The sequence below is a fragment of the Urocitellus parryii genome, chromosome 1 (genome assembly GCF_045843805.1).
Source record: "Urocitellus parryii isolate mUroPar1 chromosome 1, mUroPar1.hap1, whole genome shotgun sequence".
Taxonomy (NCBI): Eukaryota; Metazoa; Chordata; class Mammalia; order Rodentia; family Sciuridae; genus Urocitellus; species Urocitellus parryii.
In genome coordinates, this window is record NC_135531.1 from 262,533,155 (window position 1) to 262,547,493 (window position 14,339).

At 35.3% G+C, this 14,339-nt stretch overlaps 1 pseudogene; it reads right to left on the reverse strand.

Moving 5' to 3' along the window:
• Positions 1 to 1,016: 1,016 nt before the first annotated feature.
• On the reverse strand, positions 1,017 to 1,296 carry LOC113192257 (small ubiquitin-related modifier 2 pseudogene; annotated as a pseudogene).
• Between the last annotated feature and the right edge of the window lie 13,043 nt (positions 1,297 to 14,339).

Genomic DNA, 14,339 nt, shown 5'->3' on the forward strand with positions numbered 1-14,339 from the left:
TGTTAGTCAGCTTTCTCTCACTATAACAGATACCTGAGATCATCAATTTATAGAGAGAAATGTTTTGGCTGCTCAGTCTTGAGATGGAACATATTCTCACTTGTATGTACAACCCTTGCTTTCCTGAGTGAATCTCTGTGCCTCCAATTAAAAAAAAAAAAAAGTGAGAGCAGAGTTTTATTTGACCCACAGTTTTAGAGGTTTTAATCCATGATTGGTGGGCCACTGGTCCCCACATCTGAAAGTTTCCACCTGTTAACACCACCATCTGAGGACCAAGCCTTTGGGTACATTTCATATACAAACTGTAGCATAGTAAAATAAAGATAGTAGGAATGAAGTGTTACTTTAGTTTAATGAAACTTTTGTTTTCCATTAAATGATATATATGGTTTTTTTTTTCATTTTAAACAAGAAGTTTATTTAAACAACAAGACGCTTGACTTGAAGGGAAAACTATCTAGGAATCTTTTTTAAGAGTAATTTACCCCTACTTAAAGACAGATTGCACTACATGTAACAGCTACGTACAAAAAAGTTATAAAATTGTCCTTGGTTTTACAATGATAAATGAAAAACATTAAAATTCTCCAATCAAACAAGGTATGCAAGGATTTTTATGTTGTTCAGGGTTTTTTTTTTGTTGTTGTTTTTTTGTTAAAACAGTGAGAGCAAAATAACTTACTGGAATATAAAGATAAGAGCTGAATGAGCATGCCACTAATGGAGGAAGGGGATATTTTCACAGAACCAGTATTTTCCCCCATACCATCTCCATTTGATGTCAATCAAAACATATCATTGGCCATTTAGTTTTAAAAAAATGCAATACGCTTGTGCACATACACCAGTTACTTTATGTACAATAAAGGAATGGGGAAGGAAAAAATGAAAGAATAAAGAAAACTATACTGTAGTAGTCAGGATGTGGTGGAACCAAATTGCCGTTTTCTAATTGAGAATGTATTCTTGGTCTGTAAGAACAGAGTTCTGGAGTAAAGTAGCAGGTTCCCTTTTTAGTAGACACCTCCTGTCTGCCGCTGGAACACATCAATTGTATCTTCATCCTCCATTTCCAACTGTGCAGGTGTGTCTGTTTCATTAATTGGCTGCCCGTCAAATCGGAATCTGATCTGCCTCATCGACAAACCCTGTCGTTCACAATATGCTTTCATTAGTTTACTAAGTGGTCCTTAATCTAAAAACGGCACCACAGAACCCTCCTGCCCCGCCACCTTCAAGTTAATATGATCATTGTTCTGTCTTGACTCCTTCCTCGGGCTTTTCGTGGGCCATGGCGAGCGCCGGAGTCTCCTCGGCTGCTGCTTCACAAAAGAGGTACCAGGTCTGCACCGAAAGAGCCGATATATATGTTTTTAAGAGAGATCTTTAAATTAATTCTAATTAAACCTCTTCAGTTTCTCTCAAATACAGTTTAGAAATTCCCTTTAAATCTTTTTAGAAGGAAGGAAACCTTCTTGTGATGTTCCAAGTAATAAAAACAATAGGATGTGATGAATTGAGAAACGAAATCACACTTTTTTTCAATGGAATGTGGCAAAGACCAACTGGACTAGCGAAATGATTAGGAAATCAGACCCTGCGCACGGACAAAGGCACAATGGAAGCCAATCAGATTGAACAGACTGCAGGGCGGTAATTATATTCCACAGCAGATGCACCACTGAAAACCCGAGAGCACCTGTTCTGTTCCAACCAAAGCTAAATCTTATAGGCACAGTTTGAGAGGCAGAGGGCAACAGTAAATCATCTCTCTTTATTTGGCTTGATTCACTCAGGAGCCACATAGATTTTCCAGGAGTGGAACAACTCCATTCAGGAAAAAGTGGAAACAAAAAAAAGAATCCAGCAAAAACCCCCCCAATTTTAGCTTCTTCTGAATGCATGTTCCTAATCTGAAATATTCTGAAGGCATGTTTCTCTTTTCAGAGTTTTGTAGTTTTAACTGCAAAGAACATAGGTCTTCCCCTCCTCTAAACAATAAACTTTAATGTAAACTATTACTTGGGAACACTCCATCCACATCATGACTGACTTTCTTGTTTCTCTTTGGGCAAGAATGAAAACAACCCTGGAAGATGCAAAAGGGATTTCAGGTGGCTTGTTTAGTGTGTCCCTACCTAAAGAGCACAGTCTAAAGCCTCCAATATTTTCACTAAAGACAGGGATAGCTTCAAAGTTTCCATGAAGCACCCAAACAAAAGCAATTTTGGCTGCATTTAATTGAGGATTAATAGAGAATACAGAATTGATGACACCTGATTAAGGAACTATTCTATTCCCTGAAAGATAAGGTGCTTTTCTTACTAGAACAAGCCCAGTACATTGAAATTTGCTTTAAAAAAAAATAAAACAATCCATCCTAATGAATATACAGAAATGCCATTTTATTAATCTATTAATTTTTCAAGAATAAAGGCTTTTTATATTCTTCATTATCCTAAAAGTCAAAATCTCCATTTCAATAGAGTGTTTTTAAGGGGAAGTGGAGGGAGGATCTAATGAATATTTATATCTAAATCTACCTAGATTTGCTTGGTGACAGGACACAGACCCTTTTTATATGCTTTCAAAAAATGTGTATGGAGACCAATATGAAAACCAAGATTGGCATCACATTCAAATTGCTGGAGCTGGATGCATCCTAACAAGCCATTTCAAAGATCTTCAAACAAGCATTATTTTTCATGGGAACAACTAGCTTTCCCGCCAAGATACAATAGGGCAAAAACAGTCATCATTTCATTGCAGCCTAATTGAGCTGAAGATATTCAGTTTAAGCCTGTGAAATATTTGAGTTCGCAGAGCAGCAGTCATTAAGAACCAGGCGGTTGATTATTTCATCTATCAGTCAGTAAGTCAGCAAATATTTATTGAACACCTAGTGTACACGCTGATGGATATTGGTCACACCACAGTGAACAAATCAAAGGTTCTGCTTTCAACTTCCAGTCTTCTTTCTCTTTTATCTTCTTCTTTAGGGTCCAGTGGAGAATTCGAAGTCTGTTTTTTTGTTGTTGTTGATGTTGTTGTTATTATTATTATTTTTATTTGTTATACTTAGTTGTACATGACAGCAGAATGCATTTCAATTCACCATACACAAATGGAGTGCAACATTTCAATTATCTGGTTGTACATAGTGTAGAGACACACCATTCGTGCAATCATACATGTTCCTAGGGAAATGATGTCCATCTCATTCCACCATCTTTTCTACCTGCAAAACCCCTCCCCACCCTCTCCTCTGCCCAATCCAAAGTTCCTCCTTTCTTCCCATGCCCCCATGGCACCCCATCATATTTAAGTATCCACTAATCAGGGAAAATATTTAGCCTTTAGTTTTTTGGGATTGGCAGAAGCCTGTTTTTTTGAGACCTTCCCCAGTGATGTTAATGAATCCAGAAAAAGATAAATATCCACACAGCTGATATGCTATAAGATATGCTTCAGGATATCAGATATGCTTCAGATTTCAGCTTAGCAAAATATTACACAGAGAACCTTTCTTGAACTCGAATATCACTAACCCTGATCAATTTAAGTCAAAGTATTGTGAACTCTAATATAATGTTAATAGCATTTCCTTTCTTTTAAAGCCTTTAGTCCATTTTGAGTTAATTTTGTAAATGATATGAAGTGAAGATCCAATTTTATTCTTCATGTGTTTATCTTGTTTTTCCAATACCATTTATTAAAGAGACCGTGCTTTCCCCAATATGTGTTCTTGACACATTTGTCAAAAATGAATTCACCATCTATGTAGAGTTCATTTCTGGGATCTCAATTGTGTCCTATTGGTCAATGTGTCTTTTTCATGCTAGTACTGTTTTGATTACTATAAATCTGAAATATATTTTGAAATCAGTATGATGCATTTAGCTTTGTTCCTTGTTAAGATTATCTTAGTTAAATGGGGTATTTTTGGTTACATATACATTTTTGGATTTTTTTTCTATTCCTGTAAAAAATGACATTGAAATTGTAATAGGGATTGCATTGAATCTATAGATTGCTTTAGGTCATATGGAACTTTTAACAGTATTAATTCTTCTAGTCTATGAATATAGAATTTTTTTCATTTTTATCTTTCTTTTATCAGTGTTATAGTTTTCAGTGTTATAGTTTTCAGATCTTTTACTTCCTTGGATAAATTTATTCCTAAATATTTTATATTTTTAAAGGCTCAAAACTCTAAAACTACCAGACAAAAACATGGGAGAAGGGCTCCATCATATTGCTCTGGGCCATGACTTTTGGCTTTAACCCCCAAAGCACAGGCAACAAAGGTAAAAATAAACAGGTGCAGTTACATCAAACTAAAAAGCTTCTATACAGCAAAGAAACAAACTAACAGAGTGAGAGACAACCTACAGAAAGGGAGTAAATATCTACAAACTATACATTGGATAAGTGGTTGGTATTCAATTCATGTAAGGAACTCAAACAACTCCTAACCAGAAAACAACCCAATTTTTAAAAATGGGCAAATAGACATTAAAGAAACAGACATTCAAAAAGACAACAGGTATATGGATGCTCAATATCACTAATCATTAGAGAAATGCAAATTAAAACCACAATGAGATGTCACCTCACATCTGTTAGAATGGCTATTATCAAAAAAAAGACAAAAGGTAAATGTTAGTAAAGATGAGGAAAAAGGGAGATCACTGTTGTGGGGGAACACATAGCTATCATGATTCCTCAAAAACTAAAAGTGAATTTCCACATGACCACTTCTTGGTGTATACCTAAAGGACTTGAAATCTGAATGTGGAAAAGAGATGTTCACCCCCCATGTTTATTGCAGCATAATTCATAATAGCCAAGATATGAAATCAACCTAAATATCTACTGTATTTAGGCTGGAATATTATGTAGACTTAAAAAGAAGGAAATCCTGCTATTTGAATCAACCTAAATATCTATTGTATCTAGGCTGGAATATTATGTAGCCTTAAAAAAGGAAGGAAATCCTGCCATTTGTGACAACATGGGTGAACCTGGAGGACATTATTCTAAGTGAAATAAACCAGGCTCAATAAAGAGAAATATCACGCATTCTTTCTTATGTGTGAAACTTAAAAATCTCAAACTCATAAAAGTAAACAGCATGGTAGTTACCAGAAGCTGGATGGACAAGAGAGAGGAATGGAGAGACATTAAGAAAGAGTACAAAAATTTCACTTAGGAGTAATAAGTAATAAGCATAATAAGGATAGTTAACAACAATGTATATTCCAAAATTCCAAATTGCTAAAAATAAAATTCAAATGTTCCTAACACACAAAAATATAAGTATACAAGGTGATGGATATGCTAGTTAGATTGATTAGTCCTTCCACATTGTAAACATAAATCAAAATATCACTTGGGACCACATAAATATATACAATTATAATTTATCAATTAAATATAAAAAATAAGTTTAGAAAGAAACAATGTTTTATTAATTCAAACTGGAGGAAAGTACAAGACTAGGAAATTAATTCAGCTTGAAATATACCTATAATATAATATATAATATAATATAAATATACCTATAATATATAATATAAATATATAATATATAATATAAATATACCTATAATACCATAATGAAACCTCTGAATGATCTTCATTGTCATGCTAATCACCATCAATTTAGCTACCATTGTTTTTATATGCAAATAGTTAAATGACCAGATAGAAATAGAAACTTGGCCATTAGCCTGATAATTAAGATTATTCAGAGGTTTTTTACTGTGGACCACTGTAGATATGTTTCCAAATATATCAATTTCTCAGTTATGCTCTCCTCAGGTTTAAATAAAAATAAATGGAAGAAAATGAAAACTGGAGACATAGATTCCTTGATTTAATGAGGAAATAATATGTAGATGTTGTCATTAATGCTTTATAAAAATAAATTAAAATGCATGCTTTGTGGTAAGAAGCAAATTATAATTAGCCATAGCCATGCTCCTTTCTAACTTTACTTGGAATTATTTTCCATAACTTTTTTATCTAACTTCTCCTTCACATCTCAGTATAAATGTCAGACTTTGGCTATGATTCTTGGAAAAATCATGCCAGATTTTGTTAATGCTTTGCTGTTTCTAAGAGACCCTTTATTTTTCCAACCCTGAAGCATAGATAGTGTCATAAGCAATTCTTTGTTCACTTTTTTAAAAAAAGAATTAGCAATCTCCCCTGCATCCATATAATTAGGTGCAGATTTTTTTTTCATTATCTCCTTTTTATAATCAGATGATGATTTCTGAGATACTTGACTAAGTTTTATTTTCCTTCTAATTCTGAAACATTTCAGATCCAAGAAAACTGATGAAAATAAATTAGATTCTAAAATGCATTAAATAATTGAAAGTTTAAGAATTAAAATAATTGAGTAAAAATTATCCAGGATGAACTCTTTTGGAAAACATTTACATTAGGTCAATATTTAAAAATTAAAATGATTATACTATGTAGGTTTTGTAGCTTACAAAAAAGAAAAGAATATAAAGCTTTTTAATTTTAATTTATTTTTATTTTTTGGACTGAACCCAGGGGTGCTTAACCACCAAGCCACATTCATAGCCCTTTTATTTATTTTTTTATTTTGAGACAGGTTCTCACTAAGTTGTTTAAGGCTTCACTAAATTACTGAGCCTGGCCTTGAACTTGTAATCCCCCTGCCTCAGCCTCTTGAGTCAATGGGATTACAGGTATGTACCCCAGCACCTGGCCAAGAAAATCACTTTTTGAAGGAAACCTTTCTGAACTAGAGGACTCATTCACCAAAGAGACACAGTGTTGGAAAAGAGACTGACATCTTCCTAATGCCATGACAACAGTATTATGTAGGTGATGGGAATAAGAATTAGTATCTCCTTTGGGGACGAAAGTGAGATGTGAATTAAAAACTAGACTGTGAGAAATGAACACAATTATGAAAACCTGAAGAGTGACCTTCATTGTTTCTAGTTTCTTTGTTCTAGTTCACTGTTGTCACTTTCCATATTGTCATGGTCATTCTTATGGTCAGGAAAATAGCATGTGGTGTTTGGTCAGTGTATTTATACCCTGAATCTGACAACTCAGAAATTATTTGTGCTATTTTTTCTTTTTTTTCATTTTCATTTGCCAGTCTTAGTGAGTGTTACATCCTTTGAAGGACTTAAAACACATAATATCGATCCCAGAAGAAAAGTATCTTCTGCATAGCCTTTCTTTTCTAAGAAAAAGGAGGAAACTGCTCTTGAAGAATGCCATTTGACCTCTGTTTTATTGTCTACTTGGAAACATAATGAGCTATGAGCTGTTCTTAACAAGCAAAAGAAGCTTGTTTTGAGCTAAACTGCGGTTCAAAGACGGATTTGTGCAGACCATTAGGAGGTGCTGGGACTATCGAGGTTGAACCCTGGTTGTGACCTTGCATTACTGGATGGGTTTGGATCTTGGTGGTGGAAGCAGATCTTTAAGGACCTCTCTTTCCAATCTGGCATCGGAGACTGTAATCTGATTTCTTTAAGTCACTTAAAGAAAGTAAGCAAAGAGCTAAGTGAATCTCTCACCTGAGCTCCTGGACTTCCTGTGTATAGTTCCCACAAGTTTTCAGTAAAACCCCCTACAAGTTCTCATATTTAGACTACGAACATTGCCATTACCAAATAGCTACAAATCATTCCATCTCTGTTATATATCCTTCAGTATAAAATTAAAGCTCATCAATAACCTCAAATGATGTGGTTCATCCAATGTTTAAAACACTCCATGGAAGGAAATTCTGTTTCTTTCTTTATCCACACATTCTGGAATTAACTTTTTTCCTGGCAGTGAGTTTTTATCAACTTCAAGCCATATCCAAAGGAATGGACAATAATATAACCAGATGTCAGTAATTACAAAACTTCTGAAAGTATTTTTTTTTTCTTTTTTCTTTGTACCAGAGATTGAACTCAGGGGCATTCAATCACTGAGCCACACCCACAGCCCTATTTTGTATTTTATTTAGAGACAGGATGTCACTGAGCTGCTTAGTGCCTTGAGTTTGCTGAGGCTGGCTTTGAACTCTTGAACCTCCTCCTCAGGCTCCTGAGCCGCTGGGATTACAGGCTTGTGCCACTGGGCCTGGCCTGAAAATATTTTGTTAGTTCAAAATTAGAAAGTATTTCATGAAGGATATTTGTTATTATTAATATTTTATATTTGATATTTTATTGACCCCTAAATAATCAATGTAACCTTATAATTTAAAAAGTGTTCCATATAATTTAATATTTTAGGATACTTTCCATAGTCCTCCTAATAATGATTGACCATATAATTTTTGTGCAGTTTTAAGAATCTAAAGAAGCATTGTTAATAACTAAGCTGGGTCCACACATGTAAACCAGACCAGTCTTGCTTGATAAACCTGGATGGATGCATTTTCTCCCTACACCTAAAGCAACCATCTCGAAGATGAAAATGAGTTAAGTTTCCTTAATCAAGCCAGCAGCTTTCTTCCGCCCATTAGGGTATTTAGAATTCAAGAAAGCAAAAGATAAAAATTAGGAAACTCTGTGTAGTCAAAATTTTCAACATCATAATTTTCCAATGTGCACATGACAGAACTACACTTATGTCATTGATCCACCAAAACTTGGGGTATGCCATAATAACTTTCTGTTCTATAATTTCTGCACAAAAATACATCTACTGTCAAAGTCAAATATGCTAGATAACCCCCTGCTCATCCCACTGTCAAATCTCGCAGTTCCTGAAGCTGATAGGTAAAGAGGTATTGGTTCAAGAAAAGGTGCTAAAACATTTGTTAAATGAATGAACAACTGAAGGTTTATATGAAGTATTATTTTGTTAAAAGCTGAAAAGATTGGCAGGAGGAACCCTTGGCATGACAGTGTGGTAGGGCCATGATTTCAAATGTATCTGAAGGCAGATACAGGATTTCATGAACCCAGAAAGGGACAGATCTGTCTGTGTCCATGTGTGGGTGGTGGGGATGTACCCCACGGACACCAACACCTGTAGGCCAGCTCTAGTGTACTATTGGCACACAAAGATGGAGCCCAGTGACATCAGATATTGCCATTTTCCAAGATGAGAGACCACTGGTGTCCTAGGTTAAGTGTGTAATGGGGTGTTCTTCAAATTTACCATCATGTAAAACACACTGGTTATCAAAAGGTAATAATTTTCTGAAAGTTCTAGATACTTGCAGACACTTGAGAGAAATCGAGGCACAAGTTAAAAAAAGAGAGCTTATTTGGGCTACAGTTGCGACTTGGGAGAGAAATTTCAGGCTGGCTGAAATGTGCTCTGGGATCTTACAGATTCCAAATGTTCTAAAGGCAAAAACCATAAGTGGGGAGGGAATAATGTATTGTGTCGTGAGTTTGGTCTGGTGTGGGCTTGATTGCTATCCAGTCTTATAAGAAAAGAATTGAGTAATTGCATATTGCCCACAGTCACTTTCAGAAAGTGAGGAAAGGGCAAGAAAAGAAGAAATTCTTGGGAAAGGAAAGGAGTAGGGGTGAGATGACCCTGGTGGCTACCTGTGGAATTGGAATGCTCTGCTCTAGTGAAACTAAAGCTCTCAGCACATCAACTTTAGTGTGCAGCAAGTTGTATAGGGTCAAATGTTTATTTGGCAGTAGACCTAACTGAAGCCTGGTCTCCTGTATTTCAGGGTCCCTGATCTGCCTTGATCTGTTTGATTTTAATTTTTCCATAGAAGTTTGATAATACACTATTAAAACTCAGTAGTAACCACATCAGTTGTTTAGAACCCATACCCATGAACAATTTTTTTTTTTTTTCCTGGTTGGTATAATTGGTCATTGACCTTGTTTAGAATTGTTGATACTTGAAAAAACCAAAAACATTTTGTCCTACAGTTGGTTCTATTATTGCTTAAAAGTTGTCTACATTGTACCCCAATTTTGTCTGAACCCAGGTAGACAGATCTCACTTCGCCATCCTTGAGAGACCACAGGAAAGGTGTAGCAGACAGAGGAAAAGAAACACACTAAGAAGTATGATGAAGGAACGTGACTCTCCCCTGACACCCACCCACCTCCCAATCTCCTATTTCATTAGAGATATTTGCAAATTGTTATATTTTACTCTCTGGATCTGCTTTTACATATGCCAAGGTAAGTCACTGTTTTTATTTAAAGAAGAGAAGATTCACTGAGGGTGCTTAAGTAACTGAGCGTTCGATTACCCCTCATTTTATTTGGGATAAATTTAGTCCCCTTTGCACTCTGGGGTCTGAACCCTCATCCACCATCACCTGCTCTTGGAACCAGGGTCTCAGAAACCTATGGCTGATAGTTCAGCCCTGTTTCTGGCCCATGGACCTGCTTCTGTGTTTCTGAGTCCAGTTTTTTTTTTTTTTTTTCAATCTGTCATTTTGTTTTTATAGTAAAGGTGAGTCTTGCAGAGCCTAAATTTAGAGTCACTTTTGCTTCTCTATTTTCTGTTGGCATGTACACGTGAATAGACATGTGTAAGCTAATTTAAAACTCTAAAAAAAAAATCCTAAGTGAAATATACTAGACTCATTATGATGGTAATCTTTAGGGAGTTGAGAAGGGGTCCCTAAATTGGGAATGGTATCAAAAGTCACTGTAATTTTATCTTTTAAGTTTTAAGGAAGACTGTAAAAATAGTAAGTTGAAATTTACTTTAACATTAATGAAATAGAGCATAATGAGAACAAGAGAAAGCATTTTATAAATACCTGCTGCTTTAATGTTTTTAGCTTTTTACTTAGCACAATTTTTATAGTTTTTTTTTCCAGGTACCAAGCCACATCCCCAGCCCTTTTTATATTTTATTTAGAGACAGGGTCTCACTGAGTTACTTAGGGCCTCAATAAGTTGCTAAGGCTGGCTTTGAACTTGCCATCCTCCCGCCTCAGCCTCCTGAGCTGCTGGATTTATAGGTGCGTACCACCGTACCCATCCCACCTTAAATCTTAACCAATCTAATTTATGTGATATAGCTTTAATGAAGTTTTAATATATATATATATTAAGAATATACACTATATTGTTGCACTTCTTGCTTTAATTAAAAGATGTTTAAATTTTAAGAATTGAAAAACCAAACTATAAGTGGCTGAAATATTGCAAGGAGACAATTTATTTTCCATTGCTGAAGTGTACAGAAATAGAAGTCTACTTCTGTGTTGCCATATTTCTTAAAGCAATCAGTTTACTCAGAAAATTCATTTCTCCATGGTAGCTCTTACTGATACATAGCCTGATGCCTTAATGACTTAATTGGACGGTTAGGTAGGATTTAAATGATTCACATCCTATGCTGAGACAAGACCTTCTCTTTAAGAACAGCTCAACATGATTCATATTCTGTGCTATATTTTAAGACAACAAGAAAGAATAGAGAAACAACTACAATAGCAGATGGGACAAATGCTTTAGAAGCTGTTTGGGTACCTATAAGTATTGTAGAACCACCTGGCTACAAAAGCAAAAGAATGTTCATCATGATAGCTTTATATAGCATAGTTGCAGGGAAGAGCTTTTTTTCTGAAAATAATGACCCCGAATAGGCCCAGCTGTTTCTTCCTCTTGCATTAGTTTTTAAATATAAGTTTAAAAATATAAAGGCTGGAGCATAATTTGATTTTCACATCACTGAAAAGCATTATTTGATCTCTCAAGAGTCTCTTCTTTCAGATTCTAACTTAATGGTATGATTACAATACAGGTTTTCAAAAGGCACTAATACCTGGGATCTATATTGAGTCAGTACAATTTATAATTCTGTCTATAGAACCAAAGTTTCATATAAACTCAATAAAACTCTAAAGAGTTGTATGGCTGTTTTTGAGCTTACTTTTTCAGGGAGATATCAATTATCCATAGGAGATAAAACTGGATCTCAACCTTGGCCATGAATTAAAAATACCTGGGGATCCCCCGTGGCCATAGCATACTTTAATTAATTTAGATTTTCCAAGAAAGGGTGGAACTATGGAATCAGCTCAATATCTCCAAGTAATTTCAACTTGTAACCCAAATTCTGAGATAGAATGTACCATAATAAAAAAAGGTGTGCCTGAAATGATTTTCTTTTCCTTTTAAAATGTTATATTGTGAGGCTCAATCTTAGATTATATTGAAAGGGAAAATATGACTTTTAGAAATCATTACTCTTATTCTTTATTAATTTATTCATCCATCCATCCATCCATTTATTTATTCAATAGAACTTATTGAATTCCCAAATGTCCCATATTAGGCTGAGTTTATCAACTTAAATTATGGAAAATATCATTTTGGAAACAAGACTAATTTGTTTTTTTTTTACTCATGATAATTTAATCTGAAGATATAAAGTGACATGATAGTTTTTTAAAAATTGGAATTAAGAAGATGGAAACCATTTTGTCAACTAGAGACCTTGGATTGTGACTCTTCTGTTAAAGCAGAAAACTTAAAGAGAATGAACTTAATGAAATTCACCTAAGGGGATTCTTAAAATTGACAAAATGCAGAAAACTCATCATATGACTGTTATGTTAAGTAAAAAATAGTCATCTTGATCCATAGAAAATTTTCTTTTAGGATTTTTCTTTTGGAGGACACACAATGATATTCCTTCTGGCTTTGTTAGCTGAAACCAAAATATGACACCAAAATGTCAATGAGAGCTATCATTTATGCCACATTGACCATAGAGCCTCTTCTAAGCACTTTCAACATCCATGCAATCCTTATTAAAAACCGCAGGAGGGAGATATTAGTATTATCTCCATTTTAAAAATAGGGAAACCAAGTTATAGACAAGTTAAGTAAAATGTACAAGGTCAACTAGCCAGGGTAATGGGGAGTGAACCTCAAGCCGGGGTTGGGAACTTCAAAACTAAGAGTTGAACTAAGGCAGTTCGGACAAAGGCCAATCTGTAACTCTGCAACTCCAAGCGTGTCTGAGGAGGTGCAGCTGTGGCCACATCACTGAGTTAGAAAGACAGACTCCTGGGCTCCTCCCAGACCTACTCAATATGTGCATTTTAGCAAGATTCCTGGGTGACTCATGTGTGTGCACTTAAGTTTCAGAAGCAATTCTCAATTCTCTAAATCCCCATTTCAAATTGCCTTTTAGATAGGACTTAATCAGTTTCATGAGTGCTTATATATGTGCAGATATATAATGAGTATATGTATTTGTTGTGGTATGTGTTGGTCATAATGAGGAACTCAATCAAAAGCACAGAAATAAGGTGCCTTAAATTATTCTCTAACGAGAGTTCTTCAATTCTTTTGAAAACAAAAATCACAATAATTTTTGCAGAACAAAAATTATTCCCTACTCTTTGACCCACTAAATCAGAAGATGTATGTTTTTAAATAAAGGGCTTTAAGTGGTTCTTAGGAAGAGGATGTTTGGAAACATTGCTTTGGGTTAAGCTTTACAATCAATAAATAATGAAGACACAAAATCTCTACATCTGAAAAACTATATCTTGATAGAAAATGCTATATTATCATGTCTAATGAAATAAGGGTTTGTCAAAGGGAGGTTGGTTTGGCCAGAAGAGCATTTAAAAAGAGCTTCAGAGAGACAAAGGATGGCAGAGCTCAAGGCCTGTGCAGCAGTGTTAAGGAAAAAGGTTTCCTGAGGATGACACAGGATTGGCCTTTTGCAGGAACATCCTATGATGGAGGTGAAACTTGATGACATTAAATATTGGAATCATATAATTAACTCAACTTGCCCCGAGTCTCTGCTCAGCCAGAAACCTTCTGATTAAAGCTTGATTTCCTAGGTAGTGTGATCCCAGGGAGAGAAAATTCATTGGTGATTGGAGTGTTCAGTTCAAGTTTTCATTGTACATCGATAACCTGGCACTCAGATTTTATCCATCAGCGTTCGGAAAATTTAACGAGTTCACCCATGGGAGATAAATCCCCCTTGGTGTCGCTGAGCCGTTTCTGAGGCTGCACAGCTGAGGTATGGCCGAGAATTATGACTGCTCCTCTGGGTGCCTAGGCGCACCTGCCACAGCTTCTATTTCCTCTGATACTTCTCATTTGCCTTTTTGATTACTTTGCCTTTGCACTGTCATCCAAGGTATTTATTGTTGGGGAGGTTGGGGGTGGGGGGAGTGATGGAGGAATAAGTTAGAGGGTTGAAAAAGTTCCAGAAAGAATGTACCAGAAAAGACCAAGGCAATATTTAGTTTATGCCAACAAGGTAGTTTGCATGTGGTAGGACAGAATTTTTAGTCAGCTTTTTCATTGCTGTGACTAAAAGACCTGAAGAGAACAATTTTAAAGGAGGAATAGTTTATTTAGGGG